We start from the raw sequence: 22788 nt of genomic DNA, 5'->3' as shown, positions 1-22788 counted from the left end.
GGGTACTCAGCAGACAGGATGCATCTGTTTCCAAAGGTGGTGGGCTGTGCACCAACTTTGAGAGTACGTCGTTCCGTGGACTGATGAGGTTAGCGTACACCGCCATCGATGACACCGCCACAAATGGCGGAACAGATCACCGCTGATACGTTTGTGGGTGGTAGGCAATGATTACCTTGGAGCCAGGTAGAATTTTATAGATTACCATGCTCCGAATGTCGTGTTGCCATCTTGATGTACATAAGTCAGGCTGGATGTCGTGCAAGTGTATAATTGTTCCCGTTATGAGGGGTGGGGTTATGTTAATTAGTTAGGGATTAATGGTAAATCCCCTGTATGTAATTGCCTCTGTTATTTCCCCTCTGTTCCTTATGACAATGCCCCCCCCCCCCCCCCCCCCCACACACACACACACACACACACACACACAGCAATTGTACATTAAAACACTAAATATAAAGTAACCGGAAACAGGATATTGAACACCACCGATGATACCACCGACCTAGTGATCACAAAGGCACAGGAGGGGCGGGAGGCCCCGCCCCCACAGAGCAGTGATTGGTTACGACGGTCATGGAATGAAGAGATGGACTCGCTGGTTGGAGCAGGCATGGACGACGTAAGAGACGTCGGATGATATGACATTTTCTCTCTTGCGGTGGGATAGTCTCTATGAAAGGTCGCATTCATTTGCTGTCTTGGATTAAGGAGCCCTGGGTGGGACCACTCATTTTGTCGTTCCTTGCTGCCCTGATTTGTCAGGGCAGCACAGTCACGGTCAGAGAGCTGATCGGTCCCCATGGAGTGGCCCTTTCCCTCTTTGTCTCTGTCTTTGTCTCCGCTGGTCGTTCGCCAGGGACATTATAGGCTTTGATTGGAAACGGTCAAAGTTACTTTCTCTTACGTTGGAAAATTGGTGCCGTGCAGTCACAGTTGTGCTCTTGCATGTGGGCTGTCTTCACGAGCACGTGAACATTTTATAGCGATCTTGCGCCAGGGACATTGGAGGTCTGGACAATCGTGAGGAGGGGTGGTCGTGGCTCATGGACTTCGGTACACTTGGGCCGTAGTTTTGTGACGGCTGGGAGCCGTGCTGGGTGAATCGGAGCTGCAGCGGGGCTGTGTGGAGCGTCCCGGGCCTGTGGTGTTTTTCCCACGCACAGTGCTGTTCCGGCGCACGGCCTTCGCGTCAACCAAGGTGTTTTTCCCACGCAAGGACGGAGGGACTGTCACGATCCGGGACGAACAAAGGGACCAGAGCTAAGTGTCCACACACACATTTATTTTCACCTTTATTATTTCCCTTGTCTGTAATTGAGTCCGTATGGAGGGTCCCTCATTTATGATTTTTTTATTTTGTTGTGCATTCTTTGTGACCGGCATTTCTTCAATAAAGCCGCTATTTTTGTACATTTTAAATCCGCGTCGGTCTTGCTTGATTAAACTCCAGTGGAAGCCGTCCAGGTAAGTTCGTCAATCTCCTTTCCCTTGCATGTAAAGAACACCGCCATTGTTGACTGAACGCCTCAGAGTGTAAGCTCGATCGGCAATCCGTCCGAGACCAGTCTTTATCGGCACGGACAGGACAATACACTGCCTGGGTTTTTGTGTCAGATTTTCATTGGCTTTGTTTGGGTCAATTGTTATTCACAATGAGGGTCCCCGAAAAAAATAATCATTTGTTGAATAATCATAAGGTTTAATCAAGCCTTTCAAAACACATGGTAATCAAGCGTTACGTTACCTAATCAAGCGTTGTTACGCATGATACAAAAAAAAAAAAGTAGCATTACGTAATTTTTGAACTGTCCCATCATTTTTGAACTGCCCCATCATTTTTGAACTGCCCCATATTCAGGTTAAGCAATCTGTGACCGTGTGAAGAATTAGGTCGTACTGATTTAACCGTGGGGAGGGTGACATGGATAAGTGGTGGCGATGTAATTTTTTAAATTGAGTATTAAATGTGTGTTTCCCAATCATGCTGTTCATCTTTTAAGAGTGCTTTGAATGCATGCTTGCCAATTGGCCCATCACCAGATTTTGTCACAGGTTGTGACTACAATGCAGTCATTGTTATTTTTAAACACTATTAAAATGAAGCTTACCCCTTGAGGAAGTTTAGACAGCCAACATCTATCTATAATTCCAGTAATCTCTGTGTGTGTGTCTGTGTGTGTGTCTGTGTGTGTGTATGTGTGTATGTGTGTGTGTATGTGTGTGTGTATGTGTGTCTGTGACCGCTGTTTCTCGACAACCACGGGTCCGATATACTTGAAACTTGCCAGGTATATTGCTGGGGACCTGAGGATGTGCCTTTTCAAGGTTTCATATTAATCGGAGAAGTAGTTACCGAGCTATGTCCAAAAAACGATTCAACCAATCAGAGAGCAGCGAGCTATCACGTGTGCCGAACGTGGCGAACAGACTCTGCCTCGGACAGCACATTTGAGAGCGTATTCATTTATTTCACGTTGGCAAACTATGTTGGCGCTATGTTGGCGTTAAACTATGTTTTAAAACTAATTAAAACTAATTTGCGATTCATCGTAACTGCGATATGCGACCTTCCGGACAGTCAAATGAGGACGTCACTTCCGGACTTACGGATAGTCATAGTGACGACGTACTGATGCTGAACGTGGCGAGCAGACGCTGTAAGGTACGATCGATTGTAGTACACGTTTATAATAACTCTGCCGATACAGGCCCGATTAACTGCAGCGCCATCCGAGCTGCGGCGTCGGGACGATACATTCATTGTACGGTCACATCACGCACTTACGGGCACGCCCATGCATGCATGGGCGAAGACATTTTTTTTTTTTTTTTTGGCAAGGAACGGGCACCCACGTACGGGCACGTCCTAGTTTGATTTAAATCCAGTAAAAACACTTTACAATTGCACAATAATTTCAGACAAATTGTGATTTATTAACACGATATTTTGGAATTGTCTTTGCAGAGAAACAAGTGAAGTCGGTTTCTTGTTCCAAGTGTTCAGAGTTGTTCTACTCGGACGCTTCTATCATCGAGGATACGACACAGTCGTTGTGTCAGGACATTGATAAATTTGACAGCATGTCCAACAATTGTCAAAGTTGTATGAAGACCCTGAATCACATCCAAAGGAATAAGCGGCCACACAAGTGTTCTATCTGCAACAAGGCCTTCTCTCTTACATCAGAATTGAAAATACATCGAAGAACACATGTCAGAGAGAAGCCCTTCATTTGCTCTGTTTGTGAAAAGGCCTTCGCCAAGAGAACAACGTTAAAACGCCATCAACGAATACACACAGGAGAGAAACCATTCAAGTGTGCTGTTTGCAGCAAGGGATTCGCAAGTTTATTGAACCTACATGAACATCAAATAATACACAAAGGAGAGAAGCTCCACAAGTGTTCCGTGTGCAACAAAGCATTTGCACTTTTATCAGTTTTAATAATGCATCAAAGACTACATACCGGAGAAAAGCCCTTCACTTGCTCTGTTTGTCACAAGGCCTTCGCTCAAAGAAAAACGTTAAAGACTCATGAATGCGTACACACAGAGGAGCATCCCTACAAGTGTTACGTGTGCAGCAAGTCCTTTGTTCGTTCATCAGGATTGAAAATACATCAAAAAATCCGCACTGGAGAGAAACCTCACAAGTGTCCTGTGTGTCACCAGGCGTTTGTTTTTCCATCAGGATTGAAAATGCATCAAATAATCCACACCGGAGAGAAGCCCTACCAGTGTTCTGTTTGCAACAAGACCTTCGCTCGTTTAGCAAACCTACATGGACATAAGCGAACGCATACGGGAGAGAAACCATTTAAGTGTTCCTTGTGTCCGAAGGCCTTTACTCAATCAAATCATTTAAAGAAGCATCAAAGAACACATAATGGAGAGAAACCCCACAAGTGTTCTGGTTGCAGCAAGGCATTCGAATTTTTATCAGACTTGAACAGACATCAAAGGCTCCACACTGGAGAAAAGCCATACGAATGTTCTACCTGTAACAAGGTGTTTGCTAGTTCATCAGCTTTAAATTCACATAAAAAAATACACACTAGACCCCATAAGTGTTGCGTGTGTAAAAGGGCATTTGCCTTTTTGTCAGAAATTGAAACGCATCAAAAAATACATACCGGAGAGAAGCGCTTTGATTGCTCTGTGTGTAGAAAGGCCTTCACTCACAGAGCAGCGTTAAATAATCATCAACGAATACATACGCTTCAAGTGTTCTGTGTGTCGGAAGGCCTTCACTCACAGAACAACGTTAAATAGTCATCAACTAATACATACCTGAGAGAAGTCTCACAAGTGTTCTGTGTGTCAGAAGGCCTTCACTCACAAAAAAAAAAAAAAAAAAAAAAAAAAAAAAAAAAAAAAAAAAAAAAAAAAAAAAAAAAAAAAAAAAAACACACCTTTAGAGGCCATTTTCCCCTGCAAGCGGGGGTTGGCCTTTTTCGGGAACCGTGGTTGTTGTTTTTCGGTCCCCTTTTTGAAGCAATGTTTTATGGCCGGATGCCCTTCCTGGCCTTAAAGTGATTAAACATTGTTATTGTTAATATTGTTAAACATTGTTATTAAACAAAACATTGTTAAATTGTCATCAACGAATACATACCGGAGAGAGGCCCTTCAATTGCTCTGTGTGTCACAAGGCCTTCACTCACAAAACATTGTTAAATCGTCATCAACGAATACATACCGGAGAGAAGCCCTTCGATTGTTCTGTGTGTCACAAGTCGTTCGCTTGCAGAAAAACGTCAAAAAACCATTAAAGAAGACACACTGGAGAGATGCCCTACGCGTGTGCTGTTTGCAGCAAGGGATTTGCTTTTTCATCAGGTTTGAAAATGCATCAAATAACACACACTGGAGAGAAGACTCACAAGTGTTCCTTTTGTCACAAGGCCTTTGTTTTTTCATCAGGATTGAAAATACATCAAACAATTCACACTGGAGAGAAGCCTTACAAGTGTTCTGTGTGCAACAAGGCCTTTGTTTTTTCATCAGGATTGAAAATGCATCAAAGAATCCATACTGGAGAGAAGCCTTTCGATTGTGCTGTGTGTCACAAGGCCTTCACTTACAGAAAAACGTTAAAAAGCCATCAACAAAACATACCGGAGAGAAGCCATACACGTGTGCTGTGTGCAGCAAGTCCTTTGTTCGTTCATCAGGATTGAAAATACATCACATGAATCATGTCGGAGAGAAACCTCACAAGTGTCCTGTGTGTCACAAGGCGTTTGTTTTTCCATCAGGATTGAAAATGCATCAAATGATACATACTGGAGAGAAGCCCCACCAGTGTTCTGTTTGCAGCAAGGGATTTGCTTTTTCATCAGCTTTGAAAATGCATCAAATAACCCACACCGGCGAGAAAACTCACAAGTGTTCCTTCTGTCACAAGGCCTTCACGTACAGAAAAACGTTGATAAGCCATCAACAAATACACACAGGAGAGAAGCCGTACAAGTGTGCTGTTTGCAGCAAGGGATTTGCTATTTCATCAGGATTGAAAATGCATCAAAGAATCCACACCGGAGAAAAGCCTTTCGATTGTGCTGTGTGTCACAAGGCCTTCACGTACAGAAAAACGTTAATAAGCCATCAAAAAACACATTCCGGAGAGAAGCCATACACGTGTGCTGTTTGCAGCAAGGGATTTGCTTTTTCATCAGGGTTGAAAATACATCAAACAATTCACATTGGAGAGCAGCCCTACACGTGTTCTGTGTGCAACAAGGCCTTCTCTGTTCTATCAGTATTGAAAATACATGAAAGAGTCCATACCGGAGAGAAGCCTTTCAATTGCTCTGTGTGCAACAAGGCCTTCAAACAAAGAAAAACGTTAAAAAGCCATCAAATAATACACACAGGTGAGCACCTTTAAAAGTGTTCTGTGTGTAACAAGGCATTTGCAAGTTTGTCATACCTTCAGGGACATCAGAGAATACACACTGGAGAAAAGCCATATGAGTGTTCTACCTGCAACAAGATGTTTCGTTGTTCATCACATTTAAGTCAACATCAAAAAGTACACACGAGAGAAATACACACAATAAACAATAAAGATACAAGAGAGACACAATGTGCACACATAACTTAACGCAGATAGTGGAGAAGCTGTACACGTATTCAATATGTCACAATAGTGTGGGAACCAACTTCAAGGAGAAAGCATCTGAAAATGCAAAGCCCGTCCGCATCCGCTTGTATTCAGACGTCTTTTTCTATTTCCGTATGCTAAAAATAACGAAAACATGAAAAAAAAATTACAAAGTGAATATTGATGATTTTATTCAGCCTTGACCTTTGAGCTTTAGATCTAAAAAACAACAATCTGCTTCTAGCTTTTGTTTGCTGAACCACTATTTTGACCCAATATGCAAATTCTTAAAATTTCAGGTCAATTGGACAAAAATTGACGATTTGATGAAACCTTGACCATTGATCTTAATAAAACAAAAAATCTTTTGTTTGGTGAACCAATTCAGTGACCCAATATGCAAAGTCTTAAAAATTTAGGTCAATCGGATGAAAATGTACTTTATGTGATGCTGATATTTGACCTTTTGACAATTAATAATTTCTCTTCTCCATATTGTCATTATAAAAGTTTGGTGAAAATTTGATGACAATAGCCCAAATGGTAAAAAGGTTACGGCCTGGACAGTCACACGCACACACAGACAGACAGACAGAGAGACACGCACAGAAGTTATTGCAAAACCCCATCTCCAGCTGTGCAAGGGACAGGGCTAATAAAGTGGCTTATATTGTGATACTGTTCACGTATCAGTGTATGTAACCTTAAAAGTACTTATTTGGCTCAAGTTGTTTTTGGGACGAGGGGACCTTTGGGGACGAGAAATGCCTGGTTGTCATTCTCTGAAGCTTTACACACCCGACTTGTGAGCGTATTAATGTGGCTTGTTGTGTATGCGATTCGCGATATTTAAAAATTTCATAATTTCTGGGTACAGGCACTAACATTTACTGTCCCTAATGCATATAAAACCATCCATCACTGCAGCTCAGTCTTGCCGGTCCATCACGGCTGCCCAGACGTGCCGGTCCGTCACTGCAGCTCAGACCTGCCGGTCCATCACGGCTGCTCAGACGTGCCGGTCCGTCACTGCAGGTCAGTCTTGCCGGTCCATCACGGCTGCTCAGTCCTGCCGGTCCGTCATGGCATCTCAGACCTGCCGGTCCTTCACTGCAGCTTAGTCCTGCCGGTCCGTCACAGCAGCTCAGACCTGCCGGTCCGTCACAGCAGCTCAGTCCTGCCGGTCCATCACTGCAGCTCAATCCTGCTGGTCGTTCACTGCAGCTCAGTCCTCCCTGTCCTCCAAAATGTACACATTGCTCCCCGTTGACCCCTAAAAAACAACAACCAGACATTACCCCTGGATCCGTGAGTCAGCTGCAGGCTTCAACAAAATAATGCACCACAATAATAGATCTATCGTTATTGGCACGGCAGGACTGAAGTTCCATTCTGGCAGGCCAATTCAACCATACAGATTTTTATTTCTGATGCCGATGATGCAGTGCCTCCTGTTCCCAGTAAGCTGGTACTCATTATGCAGACCTTTGGAAGCGTGACTGGCTGAGTCAATCCACCTTGTTATATAACGGCAAGACATTGGCTCAAACTCAACACCCTGAGATTTTAAGCCAGGAACCTTAACCGTCAAACCAACCCCAGGCTTAACCCAACAGCGAGAGCAGCTTCACATGTGGAGTTCATGTATGCGGTCAATGCTGAGCAGAACTTTATATGAGTCTGGGCGCTACAAGTACTCTTACCTCCATTAATCGACGAAGCCTTGCCACAGTCTGATTGTTTATCGATTGTTGAAATGTAATTCATTTATTGCTGAGATTGTATGATTTTCATTATTTAATAAAGTATCTTGTTTTTCTCACTGGACACCATTTCTACCTTCCATCCATCATTCCATCTGGTCACAATTGGAGATCAACAACCAAGACACCAAAATAAGGAAACTTCTAACTATTCATAAGATATTCTGACAAAAGCAATACAGTCCGAGGTTTTACTTGCTGAGAAGAGAAGGAGGAGGTGGTCTGATGGAGCTGATCCACGTGCACAGAACAGCGTGTGTAAAACTAGCGGAGTATGTGAAAAGTTCAACAGACTAATGAATTCGATTTGTACATGAGCAAGAAAACAACAAATCAGAAAAGCTATCCTAATCCATTTCGCAACAAACTTCCAAAAACAGGTGCAACTGCAGGATATTACACAGGAAAACGAAACAGAAACAAAATTAATACAGCCCCAATTATCGCAAAGAAGAAAAGGGAAAACTATAAAAAATAAATATCAGCAGATATACTCTGACAAATGGGAGAATGACAAAAGAGCAGGAAGATTGAAAAAAGAGCTTGACAGAACAGGGATGCACAAGGAAAGCTCATTGGAATGGCGAGGAAGAGGTCAAATTAATTGGGATGGATAATGAGTCATCATAAATGTCCAAGACCAGGGACACGACTCTGATGGTTTTAAGAAAGTGGTGGGATTGAGCCAATCTGAAAAATGCAGGTTTTGTGGAGTAGAAACGGAGTACCAGTGATCTCCTTTGGGGATGTAAAAAACTCATGTCGGAACAGTTGTACACAGAAAGACATGGCAGCGTTTGTAGAGTAATCCACTGGCACATCTGCAAACATTTCAACATTCTGGTTCCAGAACAATCATGGAAATGCAAACCAAATCCGATCATTGTAAAATGAGAGCAGAAGGACAATGGGGGTTCTTGGACACATTAAATTTAACATTGAAGTCAATGGGGAAAATTGTGGAAACTTATTGACTCACACCCCCTCTCTTGAAAAATTACACCCTTTTTCTCCCTCTTTTAACTTATTAACTCTCCCCATTTTTCATTATACTCGTACAGAGACCCAACGAATATTTATGTTTCATTTTTAGGTAATAGCTTAATTTTCTTAAAAGCAGAATCACCATCTAAAATATTGAAAAATATTATATTAGAATTTGACTTTGGATGTCTTTTGTGAGCTAATATGAAAAGATATACTTCTCTTAATGACCTCATCTGACCTCCTAAGCCCCGCACACTTTTTACTCAGCCCCACACACTTTTTGCGAAGCCCCGCCCACTTCCCCATAAGACCCATCCACTTTCCATAAGCCCCACCCACTTCTATAAACCCCACCCACTATTACATAATTTCCAGTTCAGCCTATGCCAGGCTTGCCCAGGGAATTCTTATATAAAGGGTGGAAACACAGGCTAAATTTAAACTCCTGCTTCTCTTGAGAATGGACTACTGTGCCCGAGGTTCACAAATCTATGACCTTGCATGGTCAATGGACCGTTCAGCGGACAGGCACAGGGTTCTCGTCAATGGCTTGTGACCAGGCAATCAAGCAAACTCTGAACAGAGATTCAAAAACACCAGGGGGGTTGACAGGAATTACCTTGAATCTTGGTGCTCCAAAGATGGATACTGAGCCAAAATGAACGGGCGGCCATTGTCCGCCAATGCGAAGCTATGACTGATACTTCTCGAGAGCATCAGGTCAGGAAGGAACTCGGCCACAGCAGAATTATCGCCGACGAAAAGTCAGTCGGAAACATCGTGTCAGTCATCGAGTCTATGCAGAATCCCTTTGATTCCCACCTTACAGAACTGACAAGCATCAGTTCAGGTGTTGTGGCCAGCAGTGAGGTCCAACACGACCTGATCTCAGCCAATGAGATTGGTGAGAGGAGCATGTACGAATTCGTTGACAACCGTTTGATAAATCCGTCAGTAGATTTCTTTGCACCCCTCAAGGTTGAAGCTGAAAACATTTTCAAATCTGGGGAAATCGAAGGCAAAAACAAAGTCAGGTAAGGAGATCATGTTACGCAATGACGAGCAGTTATTTTCTAGACTGCTTATTATTGCACAGAACAGGAACATCGATCTGCGTGAGATTCTGTGCTCTTCAGCGTCTCCTGTCTCGCTGCCACTTGCGACAGCTGATGGCTCCATGGCAAAGACAACGAAGTCCGCCTTACTTGATGCAATTGAAAGCTCCAAGGACTACTTGGTTTCAACAGTCCCTGATGATGGTGCCCTAATCATCGATGGTACGGGCCTTCTGCATAGCATGCGACATTCAGTTTCGAGTTTTGGCGAACTCGCCGATGCTGTCCTGTCTCGACTCATCCAGCTGATGAAGAAGCTGAAATGCAATCGGGTGGACTTTGTCACCGACACACACCCAGCTATCAGCGTGAAAAATGCCGAGAGGTCGTGGCGATGGTGGGAATCAGACGTTCTGCACAGGGCCGTCTTTAGAGCATTGTCGGCCCCGGGCAAAGCAATCCACTGGGGCCCCTTCCCACGCACCCACGGGAATAAAAATGTAAACGGTCAATACAATTAAACCTATAGATTTATTGGAACTTTCAACAAAATCAATGTTGAAACATTAAAAAAAGATGCTGCAAAGCGAGGATTAATCAACACAAACTTTTGAACAATATAACATAAGCCTTGAAAAAAAAAAACATTTCAACATATAAATGATAATAATTGGGACACCGTACAGAGGGAGATGGTGCAGTCTGAATTATTTATTATTGTGCAAACGTTTGCGAAATTTCTTTGCAGAGAATTGATTTATAATTGGATTGAAGTCAATGGTCTTCAGGATGTCATTTTCCATGCACATGAGTGAAAGCCAGTTCAAATGCTGCTGCCGCATTGTGCTGCGAAGCTGATTCTTTGTGAGCTTCAATCTTGCAAATGAACGTTCCCCTGTACAGTTGGTCACCATCATGCACATGAACACTCTGAGTGCAATTTCAACATTGGGAAACACAGATTTCAAGTTGTACGAAATTATTTTTCTGACCAACGCAGGGAGAGTCTCACAATTTTCATCAAGAACCATATCGTGCTTGAGTTGCTGGCATTCATTTAGAAGGTCACCGTAATCAAGGTCTTTGTGATACACATTAGCCAAGTGTTCACACTTTTTGTTTAACTCATCAGAACCAATCCTTTTCAATTGACTGAAGAAGGAAAACAGATTTCCAATCCATGAATAAGCATCTGCACGTTTTGTCAGGTCAGAGTTCAGAGTCCAGAACAGGAAGGAATGTTTCCACCCTGAACTTTTCACTTTTGTTTCGAAGTATCTCTTCTTCTGATCCGTCATATGTAGTAAGAATAGAAGATGCTCACTATTCACAATTCACAAAAGTGACAAGACAAATAGTTGGCGCTGTGAAATGCTGATGGCGCTTGCTAGAATAAATTTGAGATAAGTACGTGACGTCATTCAAGATTCAACAAATGGCAATTGGGATGCGCAGTGAAAGTTGTTTCGTATTTTACACAGTGAATAAATGAGTGGAAATCTTAATGAAATAAGGTTAATGCATATTATACCATTTGCATATAAAATGAAATGTAATCTGCTGCAGTCTTATTTCCTAACTTAATCCCAGGCCTTTCCAGCGAGAGGTCGAGTAATTATCCACTCTGCCAAGAGATCTCTCATGAACAATATGGCAGCATGGTGCCCCTAGAATTGTGGGGACCCTGGGCAACTTGGGGCTCCTGGGCAACTGCCCAGTGTGCCCATGCCTTAAGACGGCCCTGGTTCTGCATTCACAACAAAGACCAGAAAACTCCAACGCAGTGGAAAAAGTTCCTTGCAAACAGGAAAAACAAGGAAGCCCTAGTTGAGTTTCTGGTCACTGAATGGCAGGGTGCTGATTTCGGCGCAGTCAGGCGACATCAGTATCTACATCGCTCATGGAAATGTAGAATGACGAATGTAGTATCGGCCGTAGGGCCTGAAGTGTCCGCTGCTTTGATCGGCCTTCATACCTTCACTGGCTGCGAATCAACGAGTGCCTTCTACGGGAAGGGCAAATGTAAAGCATTTTCCATAATGACAGCGTCGGAAGAGTTTACCAATGCTTTCATTGAACTTGGGCAAGAATTCATCCCACCAGAATTGTTGATTGTCTGGCTAGAAACATTCGTCTGTCATTTGTATAGGCAGACTACATCCACCGAAGTCAATGCCTCGAGATACAAAGTCTTCTGTCTTGCCTCGTCCTCCCCACGTGAACACAGCATGCCTCCAACGAAGGATGCTTTAATTCAGCACACTAGGCGGGCCTCGTACCAAGCTGCGGTTTTTCGGTGCTCACTGCAACAAATGATCAATCACACGTCCCCTGATGGTCACTATTAAACGATGAACTCTCCATCAAATGGATGACGAAGCCCCCAGCTCCAGAGAGTATTCTAGAAATAATTTGCTGCAAATGTCTGAAAACTCGTTGCGAAGGTATGCTATGCTCCTGTCGTAAGTCAGGTTTGTCTTGCACCGATTTATGTTGTTGTAAGAATTGCATGAACTCCACTGAGACTATCACACAACAGCGCTTACAAGGGGATGGAGGTGTGGACATCGACAACGATGAATATCTTGATGAATAACTGTTGAGGTGGAATGGGGGTGGAATGTTTTGCCTATGGATCGAATGAGACGGAAAAGCGCACTGACCAAATTTGTCATGTAATAGCTAAGTTCTCAGTTTATGTTCTAAGTTTATGGCATTTTCCATTCACTTTGTAATGTTTTGACGTAAAGAATGCTACTTGAGCCCATGGACATTCAGAATTTTCGCATACATCGAAGCCTGCATCTTTGCGTATTGACACGGCGGTGAATAAACTATCATGCGATTTACTTCAGGTGTGTGCCTTATTATTATCTATGGATTGATACTTATTGTATTAATGGATTATCATGTATTCATCGGATTCATACCGCCGACCATAATACCAAGCTTCCCTACTCTACATTCACGATGCTATCCCTGGTCATCATGCGGTCCCCATATGCATCTGGAGGCATTTTTAGTGTCACCCCCTTCATCCGTTGTTTTCCAGACAACCACGAAACGTCGTCAATAAGCAGTATCCCTTCCATATGCCAAGCTTACCCATTTTCGAGAGGATATCTCTGATGGTTTCGAAAATATTTTGGGTTAATTTCGGAGAAATTCATTGAATTTTACAGTAGGTACATGCAACAAAAGTACATTTTTTACATTGCCGCTGTATGATGCGTGCGTAAGTAAGAGCCTTTAAAACTGACAGGGCCACAGCACCATGGGAGGTCTGTGCCTAGCATAAATTCCTAGGCTGAATTATATGTACTGACGGAGATACCACGCCGCAAAGTCGGCACCGGAGCTAAAAATCCTCCTTTTTGACTACATGACCCAGTTTGACGTGGTCGTTCACAGAAACTGGCAGGATTTCAGAGTTAAACTTTTCACACAAGGTCAGGCATGTTGTATACAATAAAACAATGCAGAGAAATCGTAGTCCCACGAGTTCGGAACGAAACTCATTTTTTGGCACTATTTCAGGCTTCAGCTTGAGGCCTACCAGTGCAAACCAAAACCAGGGGTGAGGTGCGATCGGCAGAGATAATAATCAACGACGTGACGAGCGCTGTCCCGATCTCCTGTGGACCGAAGTCCTAGATCAAAGCATCACCTGCATCCCGGAAGCCTCAGCCCGGCCACTCTGTCAACAGACAGAGATTTATTCTTTGGTCCCTTTTGGCTAAGCATCAAGCACAGCCGCCAATCTAGATTTCGGGCTTATTTACCTCTTATGAGGCTGCCTTTTTTAGAATAAAAAAAGGTAAAAAATCAAACATTTAAACAGCCTTGGATGTGCACCTTGACCCCATGGCCAAGGCACACCATCTATCAAGGCTGTCCCATTGGCATACACATGAACCTCAACCCAAAGGCTGAATGAAGCACATGGTCAATCAAAACACATGCATCATGCCCCCGAAGGGCCACAATGCATGGTCATACAATTGGGACCACTCCTCTTAATAGGAGTAAGACCCCTTGATCCACCGGCAGGGCATTACTCCTGCCAGGTCCGATTTGCATGCAAGCCTGCGAGCGTTTTGGGCCTGCTCGGAAGGCCTGCCTTTTTTACAATGAAAAAAGGTAAAAAGTCAAACATTCGAACAGCCTCGGACGTGCACCTTGACCCCATGGCCAAGGCACAACGTCAACAAGGCTGTCCCCATAACAATACACATGCGCCTCAACCCCGAGGGGGAAGCACATGGTCATTCAAACACATGCATCATGCCCCCGAAGGGCCACAATGCATGGTCATACAATTGGGACCACTCCTCTTAATAGGAGTAAGACCCCTTGATCCACCGGCAGGGCATTACTCCTGCCAGGTCCGATTTGCATGCAAGCCTGCGAGCCGTTTTAGGGCCCCGGACAGGGCCTGCCTTTTTTACAAGAAAAAAGGTAAAAAGTCAAACATTTGAACAGCCTTGGACGTGCACCTTGACCCCATGGTCAAGGCACATCGTCAACAAGGCTGTCCCCATAACAATACACATGCGCCTCAACCCCGAGGGGGAAGCGCATGGTCATTCAAACGCATGCATCATGCCCCCGAAGGGCCACAATGCATGGTCATACAGGTGGGACCACTCCTCTTAATAGGAGTGAGACCCCTTAATCCACCGGCAGGGAATTACTCCTGCCAGGTCCGATTTGCATGTAGTTTTGCGGTCCGTTTTAGGGCCCCGGACAGGGCCTGCCTTTTTTACAAGAAAAAAGGTAAAAAGTCAAACATTTGAACAGCCTTGGACGTGCACCTTGACCCCATGGTCAAGGCACATCGTCAACAAGGCTGTCCCCATAACAATACACATGCGCCTCAACCCCGAGGGGGAAGCGCATGGTCATTCAAACGCATGCATCATGCCCCCGAAGGGCCACAATGCATGGTCATACAGGTGGGACCACTCCTCTTAATAGGAGTGAGACCCCTTAATCCACCGGCAGGGAATTACTCCTGCCAGGTCCGATTTGCATGCAGTTCTTTGCTCGATCGTTTAGGGCCTGACCGAAGGCCTGCCTTTTTTACAAGAAAAAAGGTAAAAATTCAAACATTTGAACAGCCTCGGACGTGCACCTTGACCCCATGGTCAAGGCACAGCGTCAACAAGGCTGTCCCCAAAACAATACACATGCGCCTCAACCCCAAGGGGGAAGCACATGGTCATTCAAACGCATGCATCATGCCCCCGAAGGGCCACAATGCATGGTCATACAGTTGGGACCACTCCTCTTAATAGGAGTGAGACCCCTTAATCCACTGGCAGGGAATTACTCCTGCCAGGTCCGATTTCCATGCAGTACTTGCTCGATCGTTTAGGGCCTGACCGAAGGCCTGCCTTTTTTACAAGAAAAAAGGTAAAAATTCAAACATTTGAACAGCCTCGGACGTGCACCTTGACCCCATGGTCAAGGCACAGCGTCAACAAGGCTGTCCCCAAAACAATACACATGCGCCTCAACCCCGAGGGGGAAGCACATGGTCATTCAAACGCATGCATCATGCCCCCGAAGGGCCACAATGCATGGTCATACAGTTGGGACCACTCCTCTTAATAGGAGTGAGACCCCATAATCCACCGGCAGGGAATTACTCCTGCCAGGTCCGATTTGCATGCAGTTTTTTTGCCCCGTTTTAGGGCCCCGGACAGGGCCTGCCTTTTTTACAAAGAAAAAAGGTAAAAAGTCAAACATTTGAACAGCCTTGGACGTGCACCTTGACCCCATGGTCAAGGCACATCGTCAACAAGGCTGTCCCCAAAACAATACACATGCGCCTCAACCCCGAGGGGGAAGCACATGGTCATTCAAACGCATGCATCATGCCCCCGAAGGGCCACAATGCATGGTCATACAGGTGGGACCACTCCTCTTAATAGGAGTGAGACCCCTTAATCCACTGGCAGGGAATTACTCCTGCCAGGTCCGATTTCCATGCAGTACTTGTGCAGCGTTTTGGGCCCGCCGCGAAGGCCTGCCTTTTTTACAGTGAAAAAAGGTAAAAAGTCAAACATTTGAACAGCCTTGGACGTGCACCTTGACCCCATGGTCAAGGCACATCGTCAACAAGGCTGTCCCCATAACAATACACATGCGCCTCAACCCCGAGGGGGAAGCGCATGGTCATTCAAACGCATGCATCATGCCCCCGAAGGGCCACAATGCATGGTCATACAGGTGGGACCACTCCTCTTAATAGGAGTGAGACCCCTTAATCCACCGGCAGGGAATTACTCCTGCCAGGTCCGATTTGCATGCAGTTTTGCGGTCGCCACAGGGCGGCACACTGCGAAAACCCTAATCAATGAGGACCAAACTCGTCTATTAAGTTGATCAAGGCACCTCCTAGCTTTAATGGTGAGCACCAGCCACAGATTATGTCTCACACGGTAATATTTATATATATATATATATATATATATATATATATATATATATATATATATATATTTTAAAGTTTGATTTATACATACAGTGCATTCAGAAAGTATTCAGACCCCTTCACTCTTTTCACATTTTGTTGTTGCAGCCTTTTGCTGAAATCGTTTAAATTCATTTTTTCCCTCATCAATGTACACTCAATACCCCATAATGACAAAGAAAACAAGATTTTAGAAAGTTTTGCAAATTTATTAAAAATAAAAAACTGAAATATCACATTTACATAAGTATTCAGACCCTTTGCTATGACACTTTAAATTTAGCTCAGGTGCCTCCCATTTCTCTTGAACATCTTTGAGATGTTTCTACACCTTGATTGGAGTCCACCTGTTAGTAAGGGAAACATATGAAAATCTGTTAACTAAATTGTTAGCAAAAAATTTCTTCACCAATATGTTTGTAAAGGTGTGTAATAACATGTGTTAAAATGTTGAAGTTCAACTCCTGTGGGAAACCCAGAAAAAAAGCTGTTGAATTCGGGTACCGAAAAATTATTTTCGAGAATTTTTATTTTTTTAAATCGGCCCTTAAGTAACTTATGAGGGGTCAAATAAGGGTTTTTCATGATTCTGAGTTGATTGTTAACATTTATATTTCACCACAGACACTCCTTTGTGGAAAAATAATTTCTAAATATATCTCATTTTCTACTTTGCAGGACATGGAGTCTAGCAATATGGATGAAGACGTTACTCCACCTGTGCTCAATTGCTTCATCTGTGCACGCTCGGATACACCAGCTGAAAGGCTCATACAGGCAACTCCAAAGGGATACTCAACTTTATTGAAACAAGCAGAAACTGTCGAAAATGTTACTGTTGTGGAACGTATGAAGGAGGCTCAAAAGGAAGGAAAACTGAGGTACCACCAGAAGTGTAAAAATGATCTGTACAACAACTTTGTTGCAACCACCAAGAAGTCAGCTCAAGCATCAAAGGCAGAGAAAGAGTCATCAAAGTTGAAGAGAAGACGCACTACTTGTGAGTTCAGTTCATCAACTGGCTGCAGTTCTAGAAGATCACAGTCAGTTGACCTCCTGTATAAGGATGTATGCATTCTTTGCAACCAACCAGCCCAGCTCTACAAAAATAATCCAGCACAAGCTAGAAAGAAATACAGAGTGCCAGATAATTTGACTGCAGATACACTGAAGGCAAGCTTGCTGAAGACAGCACGGAGTCGCGGGGATGACTGGGGCACTGAAGTCACTGGACGCCTGGAAGGGATCAACGACTTGGTAGCAGAAGAAACACTGTACCATTTGCGATGCAAACTTATGTTTGCGAGAGGTGACAGTTTGTCCAAGACTGATGAGGAAGGAAAAAGGAAGAGAGGACAGAGGAGTATTGATGAGGAGCGAGAGGCAGTTTTTATTGAATTCTGCGAATGGTTAGACTCAGAATTAGAGCATGGGGTAATGAACATGGACCAAGTCCATGAAAAGCTGCAGGAGTTTGATCAGTCACCAGAGAAGAGCCTTTCTTATTCAAAGCATTGGCTAAAGATAAAACTTCTAGAGAAATACGAAGACACCTTGTATTTCACAACACAGGAAAGAAGGGCAGATGTACTCTGTCTCAAAGATGGCACCGACAATATTCTGCGAGGGCATCATGCTAATCTTGACCATGGAGATGAGAAGACTCAGATCATAAAGACGGCACTCAAGTTCATATCCAATGATATTGCCTTGATTGATTTAGGTCCAAAGTCATACCCCACCACACACAGTATGACTGACATCGATAGTCAGCTGACACTTGTTCCTGCAAGCCTTCAGATGTTCTTGAGACCGATTGTCAAGACAGACGAAAGAGTTGCCGTTTGGGGGCAGAATTTTATTAAGGCCTGTCGACCTCGGTCTGGAGTATTGCCACACCAAATGGGGCTTGCCATACAACTTGATCATAGATTTGGGTCAAAATGGATGCTCAACAAGTTCCACCGGCTGGGATACACTGAGTCTTACACGGAGACACAAAACTACAAATACTGCTTCCTTAATAGTAGGAGTGGAGATGATGTTCCAGATACTTCTGGCACTCTTGACACCATTGTGGAGGAAACCGATGAACAGATCAATGATGAGGTTGCGGTTGATGCTGCGCTTGAGGATCAATCAGTGATGACAGCCAAAGTGCCAGCCAGTGAAAGTGAATTGTCAAGTAATGATCAGGTGGTCTTTATGGAGGTTGGGGAAACAAACAATGCAGTCACTCAGTTTGTTGGAGACAATATAGATTTAAACATTGTCTCTATTCACGGAAACACTCCCTTTCACTCAATGGGTTGGATCGAAGTCACCTCTCCGGCACCACCTTTGCCAGATCCACAGACAACAGCAGCTTTCCCCCGGGTGAAGTTGAAGGCACTCGACAAAGCTAAGATCCTGAGAGGAACTGAAGTAAAGATTATTCCATTTACGAACAGGAAACAGATAGGAACGAACGCGATCATGTTTCTCCCCCTCGCTGAGATTTCCTTCTCCCTGGCTCATGATCAGCCACTCCTCACTCCAGGTGACACACTCTGGGCAGCGGGGTGGGTGATCAAAGCCAACGATCCTGAGTTCCCACACTCCAACTGGAATGGCTGGATGAAGAGAATCCATGCTGATGATGCAAAGCAGAGCACACAGATCGAGTTCCTCCCAGTTATTGAAGGAGACCCTAATGACCTCAACACCATCTTCACCACTCTGAAAGAGTGCATACGGCGCGCTGGGGTCGCTATAGTGACCTTTGATCTTCCGATTTGGCTGAAGGCTGTGAATATAATAAAGCAGGCAAATCTACCCGTCATTCCAAGGTTGGGTGGTTTTCACCTGCTGAAGTCTTATCTTGGATCAATGGGTAACATCATGGAAGATTCTGGACTACTAGATGTGATCCAGTTGATCTATCCTGGAAGTACGACAGCCAACCACATCATGGATGGAGGATGTTTTGACAAGGCAATCTGTGTTCACCTCTTCATCGATGCAGCCATCTATCAACACATCATGAAACTTGCCTTCACTGAGGAGGAGCGTGGTGACATGAAGACCTTCATGGAGATGGTGGCTGATGGGAAGATGGGAGCCAGACACTCAGACCCAGTAGTGCCAGTGTTTGAGCAAAGGTTTGAAGAAACCTTCAAACGACTCGCAAAAGGAGGAAGAACACCTGCACTCTGGGTGGAGTACCACCACATGGTAGATGTGATCAAGGTCTTTATCAGAACCGAGCGACTTGCAGACCACAATGGGCATCTGTCCTGCATTGTTACCAAGATGCTTCACATCTTTGCCGCTGCAGGCCATCATCAGTATGCCAAGGGCGCACGGCTGATGCTAATGATGCACAGGTGGAGTAACGTCTTCATCCATATTGCTAGACTCCATGTCCTGCAAAGTAGAAAATGAGATATATTTAGAAATTATTTTTCCACAAAGGAGTGTCTGTGGTGAAATATAAATGTTAACAATCAACTCATGAAAAACCCTTATTTGACCCCTCATAAGTTACTTAAGGGCCGATTTAAAAAAATAAAAATTCTCGAAAATAATTTTTCGGTACCCGAATTCAACAGCTTTTTTTCTGGGTTTCCCACGGGAGTTGAACTTCAACATTTTAACACATGTTATTACACACCTTTACAAACATATTGGTGAAGAAATTTTTTGGTAACAATTTAGTTAACAGATTTGTGAAATATCTCATAAAATGCCCTTACTATGTGGTAAATTCAATTGATTGGACATGATTTGGAAAGGCACACACCTGTCTATATAAGGTCTCACAGCTGGCAATGCATATCAGAGCAAAAACCAAGCCACGAGGTTGAAGGAACTGTCTGCAGAGCTCAGAGACAGGATTGTGTCGAGGCACGGATCTGGGGAAGCCTACAAAAAAAATTCTGCTGCATTGAAGGTTCCCAAGAGCACAGTGGCCTCCATAATTCTTAAATGGAAGAAGTTTGGAACAACCAGGACTTTTCCTAGAGCTGGCCGCCCGGCCAAACTGAGCAATCGGGGGAGAAGGGCCTTGGTAAGAGAGGTGACCAAGAACCCGATGGTCACTCTGGCTGAGCTCCAGAGATCCTGTGTGGAGATGGGAGAAACTTCCAGAAGGACAACCATCACTGCAACACTCCACCGATCTGGGCTTCATGGCAGAGTGGCCAGACGGAAGATTTGGCCAGACGAAAATCTGGCCAGTGGCCAGACGAAACCACAAGATTCTGTGGTTTCATCAGACCACAGAATCTTGTTTCTCACAGTCTGAGAGTCCTTTAGGTGATTTTTTGCAAACTCCAAGCGGGCTTTCATGTGTCTTTCACTGAGGAGAGGCTTCCGTCTGGCCACTCTGCCATAAAGTTAATTTTAATTGGAACTGTGAATTGTGTATGACCTGGGGATGTGTTCAACATTTCTACATCTTTTGAATATATAGCCATTTTATTTAAAGATATATATTGTGATAAATCATTGAATCTAACTAAGTCATTGGCATATGTGGGGCTTGGATAATTGATTCATTTATAAGTATTTTTCATATTAATATTTTTTGTTATATTATATTTTTATCGTTCAGCCTGTGCCTTTGTATAATAATTTGATAAATCAATATCCAACTCTCGGGATACTCCAAAGATAGAACCATCTTTCCCAACATAAGTAATTTATATTAGATTTAAAATGACATAAAATTTTTCATTATTGTTGAGTTGAAATAATACATGTAAACATAATTGACCACAACATTTAGAATTAATTTCTTGAACTTTAAATGTTTGATAAACACCATTCTGTAAAATTTTTATTACTTCAACAGGTGGTGGCATACCATAACTATCAAAATAATATTTATCCTGACTATTATGAATACAAACCCAATGAGAACCATTCTGTGTGTCTAAATTCATAATAATATTCTTTGTATTCTTGGACAACTTTGTTAATTCATCTCTCATACAAATAACCACATTATCAATTTTTAGTTTTAACAATACTTAGCAAGTTCTATATTTGACGTTGTATTCTTTCCAAATTGTTTAAACCATTTATCCATTTATTTATGAGAAAGATATAACCCATTACCCCTTTGAGTTAGTTTAACACCTGCTTGAGCGATAGAGGAAAGCATATCTCCAACCAACAATCTAGCTTTATCAGGTAGACTTTCAAGCTTTTCAGCAAAATCTACAATTACACCACTTCCACTAATTTGTTTCTCCAACTCCTTGTTATGTCTTTCCAATTATTTTTGAGCTTTTAGTTGTGCTTTCCTTTCGTTAGCGGTTTTTACCGCTGCTGAAATACCACCCGTCAATGCTCCTGCCCCACTTAAACCAGCAAATAAATGAATTAGAAACGGGAGAAATCCTTCACTCGTTTCCCTTGTTGAATATTTCTTTAACATAGGTTTTGATATTTTAAATTTAAGTGAGCCAGTATCATTTAGTGTTTTCACCTGCTCTCTTGTGAGTAAAACATCAATTCTTATTGCTCATTTTCTTTGAATTGTATGAAAGCTAATCGTACAAGGCTTTTGATTTTGAATGCAAGACAATAGTTTATCAAGATTGATTTTATTAACATATACATCAGTTGATACTTTACCACTCATTTATTTATTAGAAAAATCTATGTGATATTAATCATAACACCATTATCTGTATTAATCTGCAATTTTTTTTCTTCCAAAAGCAAACAATATGTATTAACTTCTTCAATCTCCCTTCTTTCAATGTATAGAGAAGTATCCACTCTCTTAGACTTTATAGTTTCTTTTTGAGAACTCAGGTCAATTGCGTAGATCGTATAACGTTTTTGAAACACAACCATATCCAAAATGGGATCTTTATTACTGTTGCTTTCGCACACATTTTGGTAAGACTTGCAGGCTTCCGCATAATCATTTTTTCCCCAATCAATTTCCAATCTATCTCGTGGGTAAAATGTACCATCCAGATAAACCCGAAGTTGTTTCACCTTGGCATGATCACTCAGCGCATTATTCTTATCAGAACCTTCATCTCCATCTGGTTTCTTAAAAATGAGCCATGGGTATCGTGGCTTTCCTTTAAGAACACCCAAATTCCAAGTGCAAGTAGTTTAATTCAGTTTAACGTGTTGGCATCTTCTTTTAAGGTATAATACATTTAGCGGTTTCTTTCAGTTAAATCTTCTATTCAACATCTCTTCCGTTTTAAGATTAGGAGTATATTCACTAATATACCAACACATTTCATCATTAACAAATTTATTTTTATCACCAAAAGCACCAACCAACCAACCAATTTATCACCAACACCAAAAAGCAATCTATTTACATTATCATACCTTTGTAGTTGAAATCGAATTTTAAGTCCAAGCAAAACTTTATCATCATCA

General features: G+C 43.0%; 2 pseudogenes; both read left to right on the top strand.

Moving 5' to 3' along the window:
• The first annotated feature begins 1655 nt into the window (after nt 1-1655).
• LOC144892117 (uncharacterized) lies at nt 1656-4297 on the top strand (annotated as a pseudogene).
• Nucleotides 4298-4793: 496 nt separating this feature from the next.
• Nucleotides 4794-6109, top strand: LOC144892116 (uncharacterized; annotated as a pseudogene).
• The last annotated feature ends 16679 nt before the right edge of the window (nt 6110-22788 follow it).

This window comes from Myxine glutinosa, chromosome 5 (genome assembly GCF_964187855.1).
Source record: "Myxine glutinosa chromosome 5, kmMyxGlut1.1, whole genome shotgun sequence".
Classification (NCBI taxonomy): Eukaryota; Metazoa; Chordata; class Myxini; order Myxiniformes; family Myxinidae; genus Myxine; species Myxine glutinosa.
Note: the sequence above shows the minus strand (reverse complement) of the source record. Positions and strands in the feature narration are given on the sequence as shown.